The sequence below is a fragment of the Acomys minous genome (genome assembly GCF_964271855.1).
Source record: "Acomys minous genome assembly, chromosome: 13".
In the NCBI taxonomy this organism is placed as follows: domain Eukaryota; kingdom Metazoa; phylum Chordata; class Mammalia; order Rodentia; family Muridae; genus Acomys; species Acomys minous.
In genome coordinates, this window is record NC_140495.1 from 111,357,899 (window position 1) to 111,382,805 (window position 24,907).

At 48.8% G+C, this 24,907-nt stretch overlaps 1 protein-coding gene across 2 annotated transcripts in view; it reads right to left on the reverse strand.

Moving 5' to 3' along the window:
- LOC311582047 (rano class II histocompatibility antigen, A beta chain-like) overlaps positions 1 to 24,907 on the reverse strand; it is a 61,867-nt gene that overhangs the window by 12,843 nt on the left and 24,117 nt on the right. The window contains exon 1 of one of the 2 annotated variants that reach the window (XM_084754744.1): positions 7,614 to 7,735. The exons of the other annotated variant lie outside the window; for it this stretch is intronic. The gene's annotated coding sequence lies outside the window, so the exon portion shown is untranslated. Of the gene's footprint in view, positions 1 to 7,613; positions 7,736 to 24,907 lie in introns of those variants that run through there. 2 annotated transcript variants of the gene reach the window in all.

Below are 24,907 nucleotides of genomic sequence, written 5' to 3' on the forward strand. Positions count from 1 at the left end.
GAAAAAGCCATTTCTACTTCAGAAGATTCAACTTTACTTACAGGAGGAGCGCCCGCCACAGGCTGCTGGTGGGAAGCAGGTGCCTGCGGTCTTTGCCCGCCTGTGCATACACCACTTTCTGCTTTACGGCTTTGATCTTGAATGGCTACAAACCCCACATGTCAAAGCTGTGGTTCCCACCAGGACATTAAGAAAGAAGACAGAGCCATTAGGAGGTGGAGCCTAAAAGGAAATCAGTCACTCCCTGGGTGTGTTAGGGACACAGAGGAGCTGGCCACTTCCTCTTTCCTTCCCTCCAGACTATCATGAAATGGCAGCTCTACCTGTGTCCCATGTCATTATCTGCCTCACACAACACAAAGGAATGGGACAAGAGACCATTGGATGAAACATCTGCACTGGGAGCCAAGCAGGCTTTCCATCTTATAGACTGACTCTGATGACCATATGGGCTGACTCTAATAACCGTGTAGACTGGTTCTGATGACCATATATACTGACTCTAGGATCAATTTTCTTAACAATTACATTTTATTACGAACTTATTGCCCAAGAGTACATCACTTATAACCTAACACACCTAAACAATAAGAAAAGGAGATTTAAGAATACAGTAATGAAACCATAAGGATACCAGTTCTGAGGAGCGATTCTCCTGGCGTAATCAGCAGGATTTCTTCTGCTGGAACCTGGAAAAACCAGAACCTGGAACCTCAGTAGGAGCCGGAGCCCCAAACCCTTCCCTCGAGTGGTTCTCTCTAGGAGCGTCTCGAAGTGGAGCAATGAACAGCCAAAACTATTCCCAGTCTCCAAAGGCGCTGCCTCTTGTTTTTGGCTCACATTTATACCTCCTCTCAGATTTGTTCAAGGATGTTTTCATCTGGTTAACAACCAATCTCCCCCACAGAGTGTGGCTTCAGATTCTTTGTGAGAGATAAACATGTTTTTTGTGTTGATCCCAAGTGTGGGGTGGGGAACAGACTAGTGAAAGTACAGGATTTGAACCACTTTGTCGTGGAGCTTGGATGTTGCCAGCTGAAAACATCGTAGTAGAGACTCTGCGAGGCTATATACAGATACATACACACACACACACACACACACACACACACACACACACACACACACACAAGCCCCAAAACAAGAGGAGAGCGAGAGAAGACTTGGACTTGTTAGGCTGTTCATCCCTACACTTCGAGAGACCTTCCTAGAGAAAACTGCTCCAGAGAAGGTGTCAAGACTTTGGGCTCCAGCTGAGGAGGCTCTGGGCCTCGACTGCTATTCCAGGCTCCAGCAGCCGCCTTGGTGGAATTGCTGGTTTGCTGAGGGCCTGCTGACCACGCCAGGAGGATCATTCCTCAGAACTGAGATCCTTAAGGTTTCATTATTGTGTTCTTTAGTATCCTTTTCTTATTGTTTGGGTTGTAAGGGAGGTAGGCTCTGTTAGGAAGTTCATAATAAAATATAATTGATAAAAAATTGAGTAAATAAGGTTCCCCAACCTGTAGTGTTGTCATTGTGACATGGGAAGCTATGCCTGTACTGTTGTCACTGTGACATCAGCAGCCATGCCTGTAGAGCTGTCACTGTGACACTGGCAGCCATGCCTGTGGAACTGTCACTGTGACACTGGCAGCCATGCCTGTGGAACTGTCACTGTGACATCAGCAGCCATGCATGTGGAGCTGTCACTGAGACATCAGCAGCCATGTCTGTAGAGATGTCACTGTGACACTGGCAGCCATGCCTGTAGAGCTGTCACTGTGACATCAGCAGCCATGCCTGTGGGGCTGTCACTGTGACATCGGCAGCCATGCCTGTGGAACTGTCACTGTGACATCAGCAGCCATGCCTGTAGAGCTATCACTGTGACATCAGCAGCCATGCATGTGCAGCTGTCACTGAGACATCAGCAGCCATGTCTGTAGAGTTGTCACTGTGACACTGGCAGCCATGCCTGTAGAGCTGTCACTGTGCACATTGGCAACCATACCTGTGGAGCTGTCACTGTGCACTTGGCAGCCATGCCTGTAGAGCTGTCACTGTGACATCAGCGGCCATGCCTGTAGAGCTGTCACTGTGCACATTGGCAACCATACCTGTGGAGCTGTCACTGTGCACATTGGCAGCCATGCCTGTAGAGCTGTCACTGTGCACATTGGCAGCCATGCCTTTAGAGCTGTCACTGTGACATCGGCAGCCATGCCTGTAGAGCTATCACTGTGACATCAGCAGCCATGCATGTGCAGCTGTCACTGAGACATCAGCAGCCATGTCTGTAGAGTTGTCACTGTGACACTGGCAGCCATGCCTGTAGAGCTGTCACTGTGCACATTGGCAACCATACCTGTGGAGCTGTCACTGTGCACATTGGCAGCCATGCCTGTAGAGCTGTCACTGTGCACATTGGCAGCCATGCCTTTAGAGCTGTCACTGTGACATCGGCAGCTGGGCCTGTAGAGCTGTCATTCTGACATCAGCAGCCATGCCTGTAGAGCTGTCACTGTGACACTGGCAGCCATGCCTGTAGAGCTGTCACTGTGACATCAGCAGCCATGCCTGTAGAGCTGTCACTGTGACACTGGCAGCCATGCCTGTGGAACTGTCACTGTGACATCAGCAGCCATGCCTGTAGAGCTGTCACTGTGACATCAGCAGCCATGCATGTGGAGCTGTCACTGTGACACTGGCAGCCATGCCTGTAGAGCTGTCACTGTGACATCAGCAGCCATGCATATAGAGCTGTCACTGTGACACTGGCAGCCATGCCTGTAGAGCTGTCACTGTGACATCAGCAGCCATGCCTGTAGAGCTGTCACTGTGACACTGGCAGCCATGCCTGTGGAACTGTCACTGTGACATCAGCAGCCATGCCTGTAGAGCTGTCACTGTGACATCAGCAGCCATGCATGTGGAGCTGTCACTGTGACACTGGCAGCCATGCCTGTAGAGCTGTCACTGTGACATCAGCAGCCATGCCTGTAGAGCTGTCACTGTGACACTGGCAGCCATGCCTGTGGAACTGTCACTGTGACATCAGCAGCCATGCCTGTAGAGCTGTCACTGTGACATCAGCAGCCATGCATGTGGAGCTGTCACTGTGACACTGGCAGCCATGCCTGTAGAGCAGTCACTGTGCACATTGGCAACCATACCTGTGGAGCTGTCACTGTGCACTTGGCAGCCATGCCTGTAGAGCTGTCCCTGTGACACTGGCAGCCATGCAAGTAGAGCGGTCACTGTGACATCAGCAACCATGCCTGTAGAGCTGACACTGTGATATCGGTAGCCATTCCTGTGGAGCTGTCACTGTGACACTGGCAGCCATGCCTGTGGAACTGTCACTGTGACATCAGCAGCCATGCCTGTGGAACTGTCACTGTGACATCATCAGCCATGCCTGTGGAGCTGTCACTGTGATATCAGCAGCCATGCCTGTAGAGCTGTCACTGTGACATCAGCAGCCATGCCTGTAGAGCTGTCACTGTGACATCGGCAGCCATGCCTGTGGAGCTGTCACTGTGACATCGGCAGCCATGCCTGTGGAGCTGTCACTGTGACATCGGCAGCCATGCCTGTAGAGCTGTCACTGTGACTTCGGCAGCCCGGCCTGTAGAGCTGTCACTGTGCACATTGGCAGCCATGCCTGTAGAGCTGTTACTGTGACATCGGCAGCCATGCCTGTGGAGCTGTCACTGTGACATCGGCACCCATGCCTGTAGAGCTGTCACTGTGACATCGGCAGCCATGCCTGTAGAGTTGTCAGTGTGACATCAGCAGCCATGCCTGTAGACCTGTCACTGTGACATCGGCAGCCATGCCTGCAGACCTGTCACTGTGACACTGGCAGCCATGTCTGTCGAGCTGTCACTGTGACACTGGCAGGCACGCCTGTCGAGCTGTCACTGTGACATCAGCAGCCATGCCTGTAGAGCTGTCACTGTGACATTGGCAGCCATGCCTGTCGAGCTGTTGCTGTGACATCGGCAGCCATGCCTGTAGAGCTGTCACTGTGACATCAGCAGCCATGCATGTAGAGCTGTCACTGTGACATCAGCAGCCATGCCTGTCGAGCTGTTGCTGTGACACTGGCAGCCATGCCTGTAGAGCTGTCGCTGTGACATCAGCAGCCATGCCTGTGGAGCTGTCACTGTGACATCGGCAGCCATGCCTCTGGAGCTGTCGCTGTGACATCGGCAGCCATGCCTGTAGAGCTGTCGCTGTGACACCGGCAGCCATGCCTGTAGAGCTGTCACTGTGACACTGGCAGCCATATCTGTAGAGCTGTCGCTGTGACACTGGCAGCCATGCTTGTGGAGCTGTCACTGTGACATTTGCAGCCATGCCTGTAGAGCTGTCACTGTGACATTGGCAGCCATTCCTGTGAAGCTGTCACTGTGCACATAGCCAGCCAGGCCTGTAGAGCTGTCACTCTGCACATTGGCAGCCATGCCTGTAGAGCTGTCACTGTGACATCAGCAGCCATGCCTGTAGAGCTGTCACTGTGACATCAGCAGCCATGCCTGTAGAGCTGTCACTGTGACATCAGCAGCCATGCCTGTCGAGCTGTTGCTGTGACATCGGCAGCCATGCCTGTAGAGCTGTCGCTGTGACATCAGCAGCCATGCCTGTAGAGCTGTCACTGTGACATCAGCAGCCATGCCTGTCGAGCTGTTGCTGTGACATCGGCAGCCATACCTGTATAGCTGTCATTGTGCACATCGGCAGCCATGCCTGTAGAGCTGTCCCTGTGACACTGGCAGCCATGCCTGTAGAGCTGTCACTGTGATATCGGCAGCTATGCCTGTGGAGCTCTCACTGTGACACTGGCGGCCATGCCTGTGGAACTGTCACTGTGACATCAGCAGCCATGCCTGTGGAGCTGTCACTGTGATATCAGCAGCCATGCCTGTAGAGCTGTCACTGTGACATCAGCAGCCATGCCTGTAGAGCTGTCACTGTGACATCAGCAGCCAGTCCTGTAGAGCTGTCACTGTGATATTGGCAGGCATGCCTGTGGAGCTGTCACTGTGACATCGGCAGCCATCCCTGTAGAGCTGTCGATTTGACTTCGGCAGCCATGCCTGTAGAGCTGTCACTGTGACACTGGCAGCAAGGCCTGTAGAGCTGTCACTGTGCACATTGGTAGCCATGCCTGTAGAGCTGTCACTGTGACATCAGCAGCCATGCCTGTAGAGCTGTCACTGTGACATCAGCAGCCATGCCTGTAGAGCTGTCACTGTGACATCAGCAGCCATGCCTGTCGAGCTGTTGCTGTGACATCGGCAGCCATGCCTGTAGAGCTGTCGCTGTGACATCAGCAGCCATGCCTGTAGAGCTGTCACTGTGACATCAGCAGCCATGCCTGTCGAGCTGTTGCTGTGACATCGGCAGCCATACCTGTATAGCTGTCATTGTGCACATCGGCAGCCATGCCTGTAGAGCTGTCCCTGTGACACTGGCAGCCATGCCTGTAGAGCTGTCACTGTGATATCGGCAGCTATGCCTGTGGAGCTCTCACTGTGACACTGGCGGCCATGCCTGTGGAACTGTCACTGTGACATCAGCAGCCATGCCTGTGGAGCTGTCACTGTGATATCAGCAGCCATGCCTGTAGAGCTGTCACTGTGACATCAGCAGCCATGCCTGTAGAGCTGTCACTGTGACATCAGCATCCAGTCCTGTAGAGCTGTCACTGTGATATTGGCAGGCATGCCTGTGGAGCTGTCACTGTGACATCGGCAGCCATCCCTGTAGAGCTGTCGATTTGACTTCGGCAGCCATGCCTGTAGAGCTGTCACTGTGACACTGGCAGCAAGGCCTGTAGAGCTGTCACTGTGCACATTGGTAGCCATGCCTGTAGAGCTGTCACTGTGACATTGGCAGCCATGCCTGTAGAGCTGTCACTGTGACATCAGCAGCCATGCCTGTAGAGCTGTCACTGTGACATCAGCAGCCATGCCTGTAGAGCTGTCACTGTGACATCAGCAGCCATGCCTGTGGAGCTGTCACTGTGACATCTGCAGCCATGCCTGTAGAGCTGTCGCTGTGACATCGACAGCCATGCCTGTAGAGTTGTCACTGTGACACTGGCAGCCATGCCTGTGGAGCTGTCACTGTTACACTGGCAGGCATGCCTGTAGAGCTGTCACTGTGACATCGGCAGCTATGCCTGTAGAGCTGTCCCTGTGACACTGGCAGCCATGCCTGTAGAGCTGTCACTGTGACATCAGCAACCATGCCTGTAGAGCTGTTACTGTGACATCGGCAGCCATGTCTGTGGAGGTGTCACTGTGACACTGGCAGCCATGCCTGTGGAACTGTCACTGTGACATCAGCAGCCATGCCTGTAGAGGTGTTGCTGTGACATTGGCGGCCATGCCTGCCCCTCGTGCTCACTTCTAATGTATTTGATTTTACTTGTTAGGTGGCTTCTCAAGTGGACACCAGGCAGGATGATGAGGCTGAGCCGTCCACACAGCTGTCTGCACCGACTTCACCCCTCCCTAGGGCTCACACCTCCTGAGAGGAAAGGGCACTCAGCAACAGCAGTGCAGATTTCCATCCGCTAAGACAGGATCCGTGCAGGACGTGGAGAAAGGCAGAGCAAAGACGAGGCCGACCAACTCAGTTTTCTGGCGTGAGCACTGGAAGTGGACACATGAAAGGCCGCCTCCCCAGCAAGGAAGGGCGTGAGGCAGCTGGTTACTTCATGTTCCTCTAAAAGCAGACGGCTCAGACTCATGTGACTTTGAACAGGTTCTTTAGCCGGCCCTCACCTGCTTCCTCATCCCTAAATGTGACTGGTGATGGTCGTAATGCCGCCTCGGAGGATCAGCGCCATCACTTGGTGAGTCACTATTTCTAAGTAGACAGCAAGGCAGCTGGCAAGAGGCTCCCTCTCCACAGTAAAAGCAGAAAAAACAGCATAGACAAGAGACAGCAACGTGAGACACCGTGGGGCCTGGTAACACACCTGCTCATGTGTCTGACACAAAAGGACACTCGTGGACTTGGGAACGGAGTCCCAGTTCCAACAGCACATGGCAGAGAAGAAGCCAAGTTTGACTTTGGGTTTTGATTTTAATATTTTAGTAAAGGACTGGACAGAAAATCATTTTTCTTTTGCGTTCTGCAGCCCCCTAGACTCCTTGGGGTCACAGAGGCTCTAGCTGTCTCCCCTGTCCCTGATCTCTTCCCACCCCCACCCCCACCCGAGCCAACCAGCCAGCCAGGAAATACTGCAGACTCAGAAGCTACTCACTACGGGTCGACAGCCATTTTCTGTTCATTGATTGATTAGCACTAAACCAGGAACGCTCACGCGGGCGACTGAGTCGGGCCTGTCCCACCGACTTTCCTCCTGGAGGCACATTAAAGTGGGGACACTGGTTACTCATTTACTTCTACAATAGCTAGAGCTGGGCCACTGCGACCTGATTGCGACGTAACAGTAGCTTGTGTCCCCCAAACCTATCACTCGTCCCCTTGTCCCCCTTTGAAATCAGGATGTTTTGTAGACACAAGAGCAGGACACTCGAGGCCTGCACACAGGGAACTTCTCACAGCGGCTTCCCTTCCCCCAAACTCGAACATTTAAACCTCACACTCACCACTAAAGCTGAAGGAAAGACACTGACAACAAAGAGGCTTCACAAACGCTGGTCTCTGATCCAGCCAATGAGAAGGGCCTGTGAGGCAGCATCATCAGTCTCCGGCAGACTAAGTCACCAAGAAGGCCTGCAGGACGCACAGGAGTGCATTTAGAGGAAAGCGGCATAAAACAAGTTATAATTATTAGGAAATTACTGGGATGATGTGTCCTAACATTCAAAGAATCAACCAAAATCCCAAGAATACTGAGAAACATTTTTGGGGATTTGTTTTTGCTTTTTTTTTTTTTTTTTTTTCGAGTCAAGGTTTCTCTGTGTAGCCTCGGCTGTCCTGGACTCACTTTGTAGACCAGGCTGGCCTCGAACTCACAGTGATCCGCCTGCCTCTGCCTCCCGAGTGCTGGGATTAAAGGCGTGCGCCAACGTACGCAGCTATTAAAAAACATTTTAAGATTCATGTTTTACTATTTTGTGTGTGTATGTGTGTGTGTGTGTGTGTGTGTGTGTGTGTGTGTGTGTGTGTAAGTGAATGTGCCGTACCGTGGACACTCGTGGATTTCAGACGCGGACTCCCTCCCTTCACCAGCTGCTTCCTGTGTGTCGACTGTCCACACCATGGCGCCCCTGTGACACTTCCCGCAGGTTGGCTACTTGCTCATCAGTGGTGAGCTAGTACCCGGTTTCCACACTGTTCACACTTCGGATGGTTTGCACACTCATTCAACAAAAACCCCAACCTCTGTTTTCTGTCACGCGGATCCACACTCTCCTCCTGAGGTCATAGGGGGATGCGGTCTTCCATCAGTGACCCGCTCCCCGGACCCTGCCGTGATCTGCCAATCGCTCTGCAGCCCCTGGGCCGCCGAGTTCTCTCCAGCCTCGACGATTCTCACCTCCAGTTCTTTCCTGCAGTCAGGCCGCTTCGTTATCACTGCTCTCCGCGGACTCAGAGGACCGCGATGGAGCGATGGAGAGCCCGGGCACCACGCCCTCCCGCCTCCTGCCTACTTCCGGTCTTGAATCACAACCACCCCTAATGGCTCGCAGGATGTGCCCCCGGGCTCTCGTGTTTTCTTCTTGTTGTTTTAGCTTTCCCTATTGAGAATTAAGCTGCCACAGTGCTTTTCATGTCCCCAGGATGGAACGCCTGGCAGAACCAAGGATGGAAAGACTAACCTGGTCACCTTTAGGAGAGGCCGGGTCCATCATGGCGGGCGGACATGGCGCGCTGCGTGTGTGTATGGCAGTTTCCTCTGCAGCAGCTTCAGCTTCCTGCGCAGATCAGGAAGTGGACTGGAACCGGAAGCGGATGTCGCCTTCAAGGTTCACCACCAGCATCCGCTTCTGTTCCATAGGCCACTGTCCCTAAGGTTCCGCAACCTCCCAAAAACAATGTCCTCCACTGGTGACCCCATGTCCAAACATGCGCTCCCGTGTGGGACATTTCACACTGGAACCTGGGCAGCTATGATCAGTCTTGGGTTTTTATAGGAGATTGGGTACAGATTCAGGTTTTTCTGTGTGTAGATACTTATTTCCCCACAGGATGCCTTAGGTATAGATAGAGATATGATATAGTTATAGGTATGAAATATAGATGATATATAGGCATTATAGATATAGATCATAGTGATATATCGATCGGTCTCAAAGAGTGTTTCTACCTAACTACCCCTGGGTCTTGGTCGGGAAGCTTCTAGCCTCCTTACAATCTAATTCTCTCCAAGCCTGAACCTTGAAGGCGTCAGCTTCCAGCCTCCCTCTGCTAACTAGATCTAGAATGTCCAGCCTTCGAGACTTACTGCTGAATAAATTCAAGAAGCCGGCCACCATAGGAATTCGCAGCCTTTTTAACCTAGCCTCGGCCCCTCTGCTGTCTCTCTGCCTACCGGGCAGTCTAAGGCCTTTCTCTCAGTCTCACTGGAGGTCACAAATCTCAGTGACGGTTCCACTGAATTCCACAGCTCCAATTTATGCTGTTTTGTTATCCGTTTCTTCTGTTCATTTGGGCTAAAACTAATATTTGTGTTCTAGTTTCCTAAGATAAAACCCTAGACAGCTGACCTGCGCCCACTCTCATTTCTGGCCTGTGTAGCACTCTTACTGTGGATGGAAACACGGCAGCATGTTGTGTTTTCCATCCATTACAAAATACTTTTGGGGGTGGTGGTGCGGGCAGGGTTTCTCTGTGGAGCCCTGGCTGTCCTGGAACTCAGAGATCCGCCTGCCTCTGCCTCCCGAGGGCTGGGATTAAAGGTGTGAGCCACCATTTTTAAATACTTGTACTGATTTCTCCTGTGCCTTATTCAAGAGAATTTCGATTTTTCCCTTATGAATATTTGGTGATATATTTTGCATTAAATTCTAATTTAATTTCATTTTTGTCAGCAAATAAATATCCTAGTTTGCTTTCTGCTGCTGTGATAAAACTCTGGCCAAAACCAGCTTGGGAAGGAAAGGGTCCATCATGAAGGAAGGCAGGGCAGGATCGCTCTCAAGGCCGGAGCCTAGAGGCAGGATCGCAAGGCTGGAGCCTGGAGGCTGGAGCTGAAGGTCGGAGCCTGGAGGCAGGAGCTCGAGGCAGGAACCTAGAGGCCGACCCTGAAGGCAGAAGCAGATGCAGAGGCCATGGGTGAGTGCTGCTCACTGGCTTGCTCCTCCTGCCTTGCTCAGCCTGTTGTCCTATAGAACCGCCTGCCCCAGGTGGCTCCACCCACAATGGGCGGGGCCCTCTTCCATCAATCATTAATCAAGAAAAGCCCCACAGACTTGCCAGCAGGCCTCTCTGATGGAGGTGGTTCCTCAGTCGAGTTTCCTTCTTCCCAGGCAACTTCAATTTGTATTGTTAACAAAAACTAAATATCACAGAAAACTTTGTGTGATTTGAATCCTTACAAATTCATCAGTCCGTAAATATCCCCAAAGAAAACATTTGATGTAAATCAGGGTCCATTCATGTAAACATTACCCAGTAGAACAGGAGTGTGGACATATTTTCTTAACACTAAATGTAGAAAGGGCTGTTTTTAATAAAACATATCTATTAATTTTTAAATTACATACATGTATCCTGACTATTTTAAAATATAAATGATAAAATAACATGTTTGCTAAAGTATCAATACATTTGACAAGAATTACAAAAAGTGGATGTGGAAAAGGAGTCACCAAGTGACAGCCCCGAGGGGTTCGTTTTTATCGGGTTGTTTTGTTTGTTAGATTTATTTATTATCTCACATGTATGAATGTTTGGCTGCACATATGCCTGTGCACCGTGTGTGTGCCTGATGCCTGAGGAACCCGGAAGAGGGTGACCGATCTCCTGGGACTGGAGTGACAGATGTCTGTGGGCCACCGTGTGGACCTGGGTCGTGAACGCAGGTTCTCTGTGGGAACCGGTGTCCTTAACCGTCTCTTCAGCCCTTCCTCAAGCTTCGGCTTGTTTTAAGCGTGTGACTTTGCTCAGCGCTGTCACGCTAAAGCGGACTCAAGCTCCTCCGTCTCACATCTCAGGCTTCTTGGCTTCTCCAGCACCCAAAACCACCACTCAGGTGCTCGGCGCCGCCCACTGGAACTCCACGGAGCCACCAGGCTGCCACCTACCAGACAGGAACACTGGCCTTCCCCAGTCCAGACCTGTGAACCAGGCAGCAGACCCACCCTGACTGGAGCACACTGTGGCCACCTGCTGGTGTGTGGTCCACTCCACAGTCCAAGCTATAGCTGTCCTGGGACTGTCACGGGGCAATGTATTATGTCACAGTTTGACATGACAAGAAAGACCAAGCAGGACGTGAGGCTCTGACCCTGTGGCAGTGAGGGGACAGCGCCTCAGAGGCGGGCACTGCCCCCACCCTCTGCCTTCCACAGCCTCTGCTCAGGGTCTTCTCTCTGCCTCGTCCCTTCTGTCTTCCCATAAAATTATAAAATCTGTTTAACCTCACAACTTTGTGTGGTTGTTGTTTTCTCCTCAAGACAGGGTTTCTCTGTGTAGTCCTGGCTGTCCTGAAACTTGCTCTGTAGACCAGGCTGGCTTCGAACTCAGAGATCTGCCTACCTCTGCCTCCCAAGTGCTGGGACTAAAGGCATGCGCCACACTGCCTGGCTGTTGTTTTGCTGGTCTTTGTTTCTTTCCCCCTCATCCCTCAAGCTGTGAATGTGGCTGAGCTTTATGGTCCTTGCTGAGGTAGAGCATGCACAAGGCCTGGGGTTTGATTCCTGTGCTAGGTAACTTTGTGTTACCTTGACACTGGCTGGCTTCATCTGAGAGGAGGGAATCTCAGCTGAGAACACGCCTCCATAAGATCTGTCTGTAGAGCAATTTCTAACTTAGTGCTGGATGGGGGAGGGCCCAGCTCATTGTGAGTGGGGCCATCCCTGGCTGGTGGTCCTGGGTTCGATAAGAAAGCAGGCTGAGGGGGCTGGAGAGATGGCTCAGTGGTTAAGAGTACCACCTGCTCTTCCAGAGGTCCTGAGTTCAATTCCCAGCAACCACCTGGCACATCTATAATGCGATCTGATGCCCTCTTCTGCAGATAAAAGCACAGATAAAGATACAATAAATAAATATTTTTTTAAAAAGCAGGCTGAGCAAGCTGTGGGGAGCAAGCCAGTAAACAGCACCCTCCATGGCTCTGCAGATCACGGGACCCCCCCAAAACAACCACCAGGACACAATACCAATGCAACATACACAGGGTCCTGTATTACGGGCTCAGAGCCTCAGGTCACAGTCCTTCCTGATGGAGCAGGATAGGAGAGTGACACCAAGCTTCAAGGGTAAGGGGTTTGTAAGGGAAAAGCTGTAATGGGGGAGGGGGGAAGTTTCGGGGTCACAGGGAGGTAAGGAAAAAACCATAAGTAGGGGTTGTATGTCACAGGAATGCCGACCTTAAGGCAGGTTGGATGGAGGCTGAGTCCGGAGAGGAAGTTTTTGTTTTGTTTTGTTTTTATCTCAGAGGAACATTGGGAGGTGATTGTATGTCATTGTTCCAGTGGAGTCACTGGAGACTGCTGGCAGGTGTAGTTTATGGCAGTTCTGTTTCCCAGGACATAAGAAGAAGTGAAGTCACCTGGAGGACAAAGTTCTCATACAGAAGATGGTATTAAATACAGAATATAAATTACATATAGGATATGGCATTAATTTTGCCCTTACAGCTTGAGCATGGTGTTTTATTGCAGTAATAATAACCCTAACTAAGGGCCAGGCAGAGCGTGGCTCATGCCTTTAATCCCAGCACTCGGGAGGCAGAGGCAGGCGGGTCTCTGTGAGTTCGAGGCCAGCCTGGTCTACAAAACAAGTCCAGGATAGCCAAGGCTACACAGAGAGACCCTGTCTCGAAAAATAAAACCCTAACTAAAAGCAGGACCACAGCCACCTGTAGGCTCAATTTTCTTAGCAAATATATTTTATTATGAACTTATTAACAGAGAGCACCTCACTTATAACCCAACTAACCTGAACAATAGGAAAAGAAGATTAAAGAATACAACAATGAAACCGTAAGGATATCAGTTCGGAGGAACGATTCTCCCGGCGTAATCAGCAGGATTTCTTTTGCTGAAATCTGGAGCAACCAGAACCCAGAACCTCAGCCAGAGCCCAGAGCCCCGAAGCCTTCCCTCGATCAGTTCTCTCTAGAAGCATCTTGAAGTGGAGCAATGAACAACAGAACTATCCCAAGTCTCCACAGGCCCCGCCTCCTGTTTGTGGCTCACATTTATACCTCCTCTCAGAATTTGTTCAAGGATGTTTTTCAGCTGGTTAACAACCAATCTCCCCCACACCGTGGTTCAACTTCTAAGGGGATAAACATCACCTGCTCTCTCACAGGTCTTTTCTCATCCCCCACTTGTGATCTAAACAAAAAACATGTTTCTCTCTCCTTCACCCACCCAGGATGAGAAGGGTGAGACCTGGCTGGGCTGTCACCCTGTGGCAGGAGGGCTGGCCTTCCCGGGTCAGCCTCGTGACCATGAGGGAGTGAAGTGTCCCCAGTGCTAGAAGCCTAATCAAGGAACATTTTCTTGACTGTTTGATGCCGCTTTGCAGCGCCCTTGAGTATGTTTTTGGTACATTTGGGCACCTCACCATTTGTGACAGTTTTCACTTACACTTTTGTCGCTTTCTTTTCCCCTGACTTCGGTTATTCTGTGTCTTCCTGTAAGGAGCCAGCCACGACCGTGCTAGCTGCACCCAATAATGGCGCTGGTCTGTGTGCTGCTACCTGTAAACAATTGCTAGTACCATGCGTTTGCTAGAGCTATCTCTAGTGGCCCCTCCCGTCAGGGGGATTATGCTAATTGTAATTACGCTTGTGTAAGCTGTTGACCTATCTGCATTCATATGTTAATTAGGCATTCTGCCTGAACCTGTGAGGTGCTAACAGGCCGCTTTAGATGGTATTTAAGTTCAAGCTCTAGGGGGGTTTGGGGTCTTTCGCTTCAGTTTCAAGGGCGCTCCCAATAAAGCGTGTTTGGGAAGGATCCTGGTGTCGAGCGTCTTTCCTGCTGGCAGGAGGTTGCGTCAGTTGGTGCCGAAACCCGGGAATTTTTATAAGAACAGTGCACGCACCACTGGACACCTGCGGGGACCCCCGAGGTTAAAAACTCGGGAGGATTCAGAACTCATCACGCGGACTGGTGGTACCAGGTAAAATCCCCTTCAAGGGCATGCCCTAATTGGCATAGATCCCCTTCTGGCTGCAAGGCTGATCTTGTTGTTTGCTATGCTGGTATTGTGCTGATTCCTCTTAAATTGCCATCGACTCAGGGAAGAGTGCATCTGCTGAATTGAAGCCAAAACAAAAGCCGTAGGACCGAGGAAAATAACTTGGGGGGCCACTTTCCTTATGTCAGCTGCTTGTAAATAAAAGCGCAAGTATGGGAAGCTAACCGTTTGCTATTTTTTTAAACCATTAAAAGAGATTCTAAAACAACATGAACTAAGAATAGACCATTCTGGGATTTTTTGCAACAAATCAATCAAATCGCTCCCTGGTTTAAGGATCTTTAACTCTTGCCAGCTGGGATAAACTCAGAAGAGAGAGAGATAAAGTAGCGGGAGATCAAAAGCTGCGGGCAGGGACGAAACTGTTGTGGTGTTTAGCTCACGCTTGTCTTGAAGATTTACGTTGTAGAGATGCCGTTAAATGCAGTCAGCAAATACTAGCCAGCCATCAGGACAGCATGTCAGAAACAGAAGGAATTTACAGAAAAAAGGGGAGGAATAGCAAGATAAAAATAAATATATAGTCGAGCTCAGACAACAGTAAGGAAAAAACAGGAGGAAAGAAAAACTAATAATAAGTTGTACCTGGTACTTGATGTACTAATAATAAGTTGTACCTGGTACTAGCTTGCATTTAAACAGTGAATCAGAGTCCGAGAATTATAGTGAACAGGAGGAGTTAAGTACTGAAGAAGAACAAAGCCTAAGGGAGGTAACAGCTCCATATGAGCAGGAAAGGAATGGGCCAATTAGGGTGACTCCTTTAGCGCCCCCTCCTTACAATCCAGTGTATCTGGATAAACACAAAGTTAATAAGGGGAAGGCTTTCTATCTAGTTTTGCAGAACCTAATACTTGGAAAAGAATAGCTACTGCCTTCCTTGTCTTTGAGGACCAAAACACCCAGGCCCGATATCATGAGTCGGTTGGATATAAGCAGATTAAAGATTTAGCAGAAGCAGTCCCCACCTATGGGGTTAATGCGGCTTTCACCCAAGCCCTGCTTGAGAAATTTGCTTACGCAGCCATGACGCCAGTGGATTGGATGAGCATGGCCAAGGCTTGCTTAACTATGGGACAATATCTAGACTGGAAGTCAATATATACAGATGCAGCCCAAGTACAGACTAAGACTAATACAGCGGCAGGACAGCCACTCTGGAATATGGACATGTATTTAGGACAGGAACAATGGACTGCAAATCAAACAGCCTATCTTGTTGATGTATACATTCAAATTAACACCATGGCTATATAAGCCTGGAAGACCCTGCCCAATAAAGGGGAGGTTACAGGCAACTTAACAAAAATCATACAAGGATCCACAGAGCCATTTTCTGATTTTGTGGCTTGTATGATGGATGCTGCAGGAAAGATATTTGGGGATCATGAGAGAGCCATGCCATTAATTGAACAGTTAGTGTATGAACAATGTACACAGGACTGTCGAAGAGCTATTACTCCCTGGAAAGGCAAGGGGCTTCAAGCCTGGATGAAGTCATGTAGAGAGATAGGCGGACCATTATCTAATGCAGGCCTAGCAGCAGCAGTCTTGGCAGCCTCCAAGGACAGAGGGCCTAAAGGAGTCTGTTTCAAATGTGGAAAACAAGGACATATAAAAAGACAGTGTCCTTCGGCACAGAACAATACCTGGTCTGTTCAACAGGAGAGTACTAAACGCCCAGGCCTCTGCCCTCGCTGTAAAAAAGGGAAGCATTGGGCTAATGGGTGTAGATCCATAAGGGATATTAATGGAACACCTTTACAAAAGGCGGAGCCAAAAAACGAAAGACAGGGCCCTCGGCCACAGGGCCCACAAATATATGGGACCATGCAAACACCATCCCTGTGCCCTCCGACAGCCCAAGGAGAGCCACTACGGGTTCAGCCGGATTGGACATCTGTGCCACCACCAGATGTGTACTGACTCCCCAAATGGGGGTCCAGCCAATTGACACTGACTTTAAAGGTCCATTACCTCCAAACACGGTTGGGCTATTGTTAGGTCGATCCTCATCAGCTATAAAAGGGCTGTCTGTAACTCCAGGTATAATAGATGAGGATTATACCGGAACAATTAAAGCCTTGTGTGCCTCACCTCGAGGAATTACAGCAATATCCCCTGGGGACAGAATAGCTCAATCATTAGTATTACCCAGCCTACACAAACAGTTTCCCTCTAAGTCTAAGGAACAAGGGGATAAGGGCCTCGGGTCCACAGGGATAGATATTGGATATTTATCGTTATCATTAGAACAGAGACCTACACTGTGCCTATCTATAGAGGGGAAGATTTTTAAAGGCTTGCTGGACACAGGAGCCGATCATAGCATTGTAGCAACCAAGGATTGGCCAAAAAATTGGCCCACTCAAGTTTCCTCACAAACTTTACAGGGATTGGGTTATGCTGATACTCCAGCTATCAGTGTCAAAAAGTTGACTTGGAGAGATTCTGAAAGACGTAAAGGAAAGTTTACTCCTTATGTTATGCCATTGTCAATTTGTCTCTGGAAAAGAGATGTCATGGAACAATTATGACTGATGCTCACTAATGAGTTAAAAGCTAATTACTCACCTCAAAGTGTCAAACTAATGCGAGGTATGGGTTATACCCCGGGTCAGGGATTGGGAAAATATTTACAAGGAATTTCAACACCGTTACTAGCCAAAGGCCAATCCTCTACTAAGGGCCTGGGTTTTTCCTAAGGGCCACTGAGGATGCTATTCCCATACCTTGGAAAACAGAGGAACCAGTATAGGTTCCTCAATGGCCTCTTTCCTCTGAGAAATTGACAGCCACTCATGCCTTGGTAAAAGAGCAATTACAGGCTGGTCATTTAGAATCCTCACAGTCTCCATGGAATACTCCTATATTTGTTATTAAAAAGAAATCTGGAAAATGGAGATTATTACATGATTTGAGAGCTGTAAATGAACAAATGCAAGTAATGGGGCCTATTCAGAAGGGCCTTCCGTTACTGTCAAGCTTGCCTAAGGAATGGCCAATTATTATTATTGATATAAAAGACTGTTTCTTTTCTATCCCTTTGGCAAGCCAGGACTGCCCACGATTTGCATTTACCTTGCCTAGCATTAATCACGAACAACCTGATAATAGATTTCAATGGCGAGTACTCCCTCAGGGTATCGCTAATAGCCCTACTATGTGTCAGCTGTTTGTAGCTCAGGCACTTGCACCTATTAGAGAAATTTACCCTAAGATGCACATGTGCCATTATATGGATGATATACTCCTGGCTGCACCAAACTGTCAGATGCTGGACTCAGCTTACATTCAGACAGTACAAAAATTAGAAAGCAAAGGGTTATTTATAGCCACAGAAAAGGTGCAAAAGGGAAATATTGGTTCATTTTTAGGTTATCTTAAACCTCAAAAGTTACAGATACGTAAAGATAACCTAAGAACTTTGAACGATTTTCAAAAACTTTTACCCTTGTTTCAAATTTTAGAAGGAGATGCCCATATCTCCTCACCCAGGGCATTGACGCCTCAAGCAAGGGAAGCCCTTCTTAAGGTACAACAAGCCATAGAAAAAGCTCAACTCACCCATGTAACCCCTGGTGAGCCTATTTTCTTGTGTATTTTGGCCACCCCTTGTAGCCCTACAGCAGTATTATGGCAAAAGGGCATTTTGCTTTGGATTCATTGCCACTCATCTCCTAGTAAAACGGTGGAACATTATCCATCGAGTGTTGCTGTGTTGGCTCAACAAGGTTTGAAATCTTGTTTAACCCATTTTGGGCAATATCCTGATGTTATTGTTACCCCGTATAATGCCCAACAATTACAGGTGTTAATTGCCACAATTGACGACTGGGCAATTTTGAGAACTATCTTTCCTGGGAAAATTGATAACCATCTCCCTAAAGATCCTTTATTGCATTTTGCATCTACTCATCCTATTATCTTTCCTAAGGTGACAGCTACAGAGCCTATTTCAAATGCTATTGACATTTTTACAGATGGGTCCAAGACAGGGCTAGGAGCTTATATGGTATCAGGACAGGAGCCCGTTCAATTACAATTTACTCCTGATACACCACAGTTGGTGGAATGCCAGACTGTTCTTACAGTGTTTCAGCGTTTTGCTGAACCATTCAATTTGGTTTCTGACTCCTGCTATGTTGTTAATGCCGTACGCATGCTGGAGGTAGCAGGAAATATTTGCCCTCGTAGCCCAGTGGCACATATTTTAAAAGATCTTCAAAAGATTATATGGTCTCGACGTCATCCATTTTTTATTCAGCATATCAGAGCTCATTCATTACTGCCTGGCCCTATGACTGCAGGCAATCGCTTGGTAGATGCTGCTACGTGCTCAATAGCTCTTGCAGTATTTGACAATATTAAAGCAGCCAAAGAATTTCATTCCTTATATCATGTACCTACTGCAACTCTGAGGAAAAGATTCCAAATCTCTCATGCTATGGCAAGGGAGATAGTTACTAACTGTACAGCTTGTGTGCCTTTTCATCATCCTCTGCATACAGGAATTAATCCCCGGGGATTACGCCCTGGAGATCTATGGCAAATGGATGTAACGCATGTTCCACAGTTTGGAAAACTTAAATACATGCATGTGTCCATTGACACCTGCTCAGGGGTAATCTTTGCATCTTTGCATCTTTACATACTGGAGAAAAAACAGCACATACTATTACCCATTGCCTTGAAGCTTGGGCAGCCTGGGGCAAACCCAGAGAATTAAAAACGGATAATGGTCCTGCTTATAGTTCTAAAGGTTTCCACTCATTCTGTGGCACTATGCAAGTCAAGCATGTCACTGGATTGTCATATAACCCTCAAGGACAAGGTGTCATGGAACACGCTAATCGGACCATAAAAGAATTGCTGCAAAAACAGAAAGGAGGAATAAGCTATGGGCTCACCCCCAAGAATCAACTATCCTTAGCATTATTTACCTTAAATTATTTACTTTAATTTTTTAACAATTGATTCTGCTGATCGCACGGCAGCGGAGCATCATAGTCATGTCTCCTTTACCAAATTCCCTTCTGTAAAATGGAAGGATGTATTGATAAAACAATGAAGAGGCCCGGATCTGGTAATAGCTAGATCCAGGGAGCTGTTTGTGTTTTTCCACAGGATCAGAGTGATCCAGTGTGGGTCCCCGAGAGGCTGACACAGATTGTTCAAGAAGAAAGGCAAGATGACGACAAGCAAGAAGAGAACCAGGGACAGAACTCCATGGAAGACGAGCCTGTTGTTCCTGACTCTTCAGACGTTCATGCTTTTCCGGAGTAGTGTCCAAGCCTTAGAGCTTTGGGCTGTCACTAGGACATGGCCTTTCCCATGCCAGTACATGCTAATTCAACTGTGCTTCCCCATTTTTTCTCCACCTCCTGTGAAGGAGAGATTTCCTGTGCCTCTGCTTTTGGGGAAGACCCTAAGCCATTTAATCAATTTAATTTTCATTTGCTTGGTACTCTTTGCTTTTCATTTCATGGCTTCATGCCATGTATTCGACTTCAACATACCACCCTAAGTGCCTGGTTGGAACCACAGCAAATTGTTAACCCTAAGATTGATCTTGGTACAGGGGTTTCTGCTGCTGCTGTTCCTTTACAGTCCATTTCCGTTAGTTCGGATGGAAAACATGTGCCAAGTGTAACAGCTGAGACCATTGATCAGGTTGTTAGCAAAACAACCACTGCCCTATTAAATCAAGAAAGGCATAATGCGCATTTTTCTTCAAGGCCTCCGATTGGCAAATCAGCGCATGGATCTGATTCAAGAACAGGTAGAGGAACTGTATAAGATGGTTCAGACCGGATGCATTTCGCATCATGGTCAAGTTTGCATCACTCCATTACAATATAACTTTACAGCTTCTTTTAATCAAAGTAAATTGTTATCAGACTATCTTGCAGGAAATTGGACGCTGGAGGCTGAAGAGCTATCCCGACAGCTGTTGATCAATATTACATACCTGAATGGAACCCGAATGAAACCCGTTTCTCTGGGAGAATTCACCTCTTGGCTGCATTCTGCATTTTCTTATTTTAAGGAATGGGTGGGAGTGGGAATTTTTGGAGCTTTTACCATCTTTGGTCTCGTGTTTTGCCTCTGGGTCATATGCAAAATGAAAAATAAGCATACCCGTGATAAGATGCTTATGGTCCAAGCTTTATTGGCAGTTGAGTAGGGCGCTTCCCCCCAAGTGTGGCTTGCAAGCCTTAAGAAATGAGCTTCCTTTGATCACATGGCCTTTGCACCTGACTGGCCTTGTTGCCATTGCACGTCAGAAGGCATGTGTTTCCCTTCCCAATACAGGACAGCCATTGCACCCTGCTGGGACTCTACCCATTGCACGCAGGATGGTGTCTTGTATTAACATCAATATACCCCTCGATCGGCTGGTACACAAAGTTGTGCCATGCCTTGATCGGAGTATTTCCCTACTGCTCATCTTCTTTTTTTTTTTTTTTTTCTTTTTTGGTTTTTCGAGACAGGGTTTCTCTGTGTAGCCTTGGCCATCCTGGACTCACTTTGTAGACCAGGCTGGCCTCGAACTCACAGCGATCCACCTGCCTCTGCCTCCCAAGTGCTGGGATTAAAGGCGTGCGCCACCACGCCCGGCTTTACTGCTCATCTTCTTATTTAACAGAAAATGGGGAAGTGTAAGGAGCCAGCCACGACCGTGCTAGCTGCACCCAATAATGGTGCTGGTCTGTGTTCTGCTACCTGTAAACAATTGCCAGTATGCATGCTTTTGCTAGAGCTATCTCTAGTCGCCCCTCCCATCAGGGGGATTATGCTAATTGTAACTACGCTTGTGTAAGCTGTTGACCTATCAGCACTCATATGTTAATTAGGCATTCTGCCTGAACCTGTGAGGTGCTAACAGGCCGCTTTAGATGGTATTTAAGTTCAAGCTCTAGGGGCTTGGGGTCTTTCGCTTCAGCTTCAAGGGCGCTCCCAATACAGCATGACTGAGAAGGATCCTGTGTCCAGCGTCTTTCCTGCTGGCAGGAGGTCGAGTCATGCTCCCTTCTGTGTACTGCTGCAGTGTGCTCCCTTCTGTGTGCTGCTGCAGCGTGCTCCCTTCTGTGTGCTGCTGCAGTGTGCTCCCTTCTGTGTGCTGCTGCAGTGTGCTCCCTTCTGTGTGGTGCTGCAGCATGCTCCCTTCTGTGTGGTGCTGCAGCGTGCTCCCTTCTGTGTGCTGCTGCAGTGTGCTCCCTCCTGTGTGCTGCTCCTGCAGTGTGCTCCCTTCTGTGTGCTCCTGCAGTGTGCTCCCTTCTGTGTGCTGCTGCGGCATGCTCCCTTCTGTGTGCTGCTGCAGCGTGCTCTGCTCCCTTCTGTGTGCTGCTGCAGTGTGCTCCCTTCTGTGTGGTGCTGCAGTGTGCTCCCTTCTGTGTGGTGCTGCAGTGTGCTCCCTTCTGTGTGCTCCTGCAGTGTGCTCCCTTCTGTGTGCTGCTGCGGCGTGCTCCCTTCTGTGTGCTGCTGCAGCGTGCTCTGCTCCCTTCTGTGTGCTGCTGCAGTGTGCTCCCTTCTGTGTGCTGCTGCAACGTGCTCACTTCTGTGTGCTGCTGTGTGCTCCCTTCTGGGACCTCCCACCTGAGCAGCTACTTTACAGCTTGGTTTTAATTACAGAAAAAGATGCAGAAAACACTACATCCCTGAGGAACATGTTTACCTCCTGGCATCGTTTGGTCCAGCTGTTAAGTGGCTTCCCTTGTTTCTTCAGAGCTATAGTAGAATGAGTGGGTTGAACCACATGACATCCTTAAATGTATTACATTTTCATTTGCAATGAATGGCCCAAATGAAGCCAAGAAGACCATTCCACTTACAAAGACTCCAAAGGAATAGGATGCTAACTAATTAATACTCTAAGAACTACAGCACACCATTGAAAGAAGTCAAAATCAAAATCAACAGAAACATACAGCAAGCCCCTGGGCTGGAAGACTTCCCATCGCTAGGACAGCAACATTCCAGCAGATCTGCACATTGGCGCTACCCCCAGCAGAGTCTCAAATGAATTCTCAGTTGAATTCTCAGGTACAAGCTGGTTCTCAGGGTCACAGTAACTGCAAGATACAAACCAGCAAAGCAGTCCTGTAGACTGACACTACTGGGCTGTTGAGATGGAGTTGGTCATAGAGGGTTCTCATGCCCAGCAAGAGTCATGTAGTAGTAGTAATAGTAGTAGTAGTAATAATAATAATAATAATAATAATAATAATAATAATAATAATAATAACAATAACAATAACAATAACAATAACAATAATAATAATACCACCTTACTGCCGTTGCCTCCGCGGCAAGCACGGCCCAGGACCTTCTAAGGCCATTATTTAATAATAGTTTTGCTCTCACATTAGTTACATCTTGTGTGAAGATTGCTGGGTTAAGCGAAAGATACATAGCCATCTAAACTTTACACTGAAAACCTCAGAAAATAAACTATATGCTCGGTGCTTGCAAGAAGAAGGCTGCCCAGCTGTGGGGCGTGGCTGTTTGGCCAAGGTTGATGAGAAAGGACAGTGACACTAACTTTTGTATAAACCACACCAACATGAAACCATGACAGTTTCTTAACTACTTTTCTTTCCAGCTAATAGGTGGGGCAGAGAGGCCACATCAGCTGTGTTTGGCCGACTCCGCAGCTGAGAATGCATACCCAGAGCTGTAGGGAAGGGAGAGGCGTCATTAATGCCTGGGAGCGAAGAAAGATTTTCATAGGAAATACACATAATCAAGATTAAGTGAAAATGGCATTTTACAAAAATTTTTTAAAAAACCAAATCGTATCTAAGTGGAAAGAGATCAGGATGGAGAGAGAATTCATAAAGTCAAAATAATAATATTTACATTTATCATGTGTGTGTGAGTGAGTGTGTGGGTGTGTGTGAGTGTGTGTATGTGTGTGTATGTGAGTGTGTGTGTATGTGTGTATATGTGTGCATGTGTGTATGTGTGTGTGTGTGTGTGTGTGCGCGTGCGCGATGTGTGAGTGTGTGTATGTGTGTGTGTGCACATGATGTGTGAGTGTGTGTGTGCGTGTGTGTAAGTTGGAGGTCAGAGGACAACTTACAGACGACACTCTTCCTCCACCTCATGGGTCCCAGAGACTCAGGCTTGGTGGCGGCACCTCCACCCACTGAGGCGTTCGTTGCCCTGGCCCTGTTCCGAGTCCCAGCTGAGGACCTAAGCTTTGTGGCCTTGAGAATCCTCACCTCAGGGCAGCTGCATATGGAGCAGAATTCCTGCCGCCACCTGCTGGAGCCGCCACAGTGTCTAGTCTCTGTCTCGCTCTCCGCTGCAGGACTGCGGGCTCCCTGGGTTACAAAGCAAATCACCGTCCAAGGCCTTTACAGTCCTTCAGCCATCTTTGCTTCTCATGTCCACTCTTGTGTTACATTTTATCTGGACTAAAATAATGCGCTGCGACACACATGGACGCCATATTACTATAATTCCTCATAGACGCTTGTTGGGGACAATAGGCCATATGGCCAGTGTTCAGCCATCTTGTCCAAGTCTGCACCTTTAAGTCTCTGTCTTTCCCAGAGCTTGCCTTTCACCAGAAACTAGCTGACCCTGTTGTGGGTCAGCAGTTAGACTACAGACAGATAGAGATGGAGCAACCCTGTTATGGTTTAGCAGTTAGACTAGACAAAGAGGGAGCCAGACACCCTGTGTGGCAGGACATTAAGACCCTGCCTGGAATTCCCTGTGTTTTGAGAAAAGTCTGCAGCCGGGTTGCTATAGCAATATGCTCCCCTGCCTTCTGACTTATCAAAGCTGCTGCCTGACTAATAAAGTTTGAGAGTTTGATCAATCAGACTTGCTCTCCTTCTTTGTGTCTTGCATTCTCAACAGGTGACCTTCCTCCCGAGTTTTAGTTGAGCCCCGCAGGCCAGGGCACCCCACCCGGGGAGCACTGGCTCTCTGCAAAGAGAGGGGCGACACAGGTGACCTGCCAGGGTGGTTATACTTTCCTCCCCAAACAAGGAAAGTGTCGGGAGGAAGTTTCCAGCTCAGACCAAGCATGTATACTTTGGTTCCAACCTCAATTTGAGTGCAAACCCCGACTCTGCCTGTTGGGGGGTCTGTGCTCAAGGACATTCCTTTGGGTTTTGATGACCCTAGAGAGTGTTGCTAGCTTAAAAGCACATAATAGCCCCAAGCAAATCGGCTGAATTCCTATTCTGATCGTGGCCTGCTCCTGAGAGCGCTATATACTATTGCCCTCAGCTGAGTGGTGCTGGGCCCAGCAGGAGCCACCAGCCATGCACCTGACACTGTGTCAGAGGTGACACAGAAGAGCCCTTTGCTGTGCGTGACGAGTCCACAGAAAAGGGAAGCCGGCTGAGGGTGTGGGTGGCAGGTTCCTGGAGTCACTTCTCTGGAGGAATCCACTGGATGCTTTGACATGTGTGGTCCCCACAAGAGGAAATGCACCATAAATTCCCGCCCTTCCACCACCAGAGTGCATCACCACCCCCAGTCTGGCGCGCAACGGAAAGGTTCTGCGTCACAGGCCTTCATCCTCCTCCTCCTCCTCATA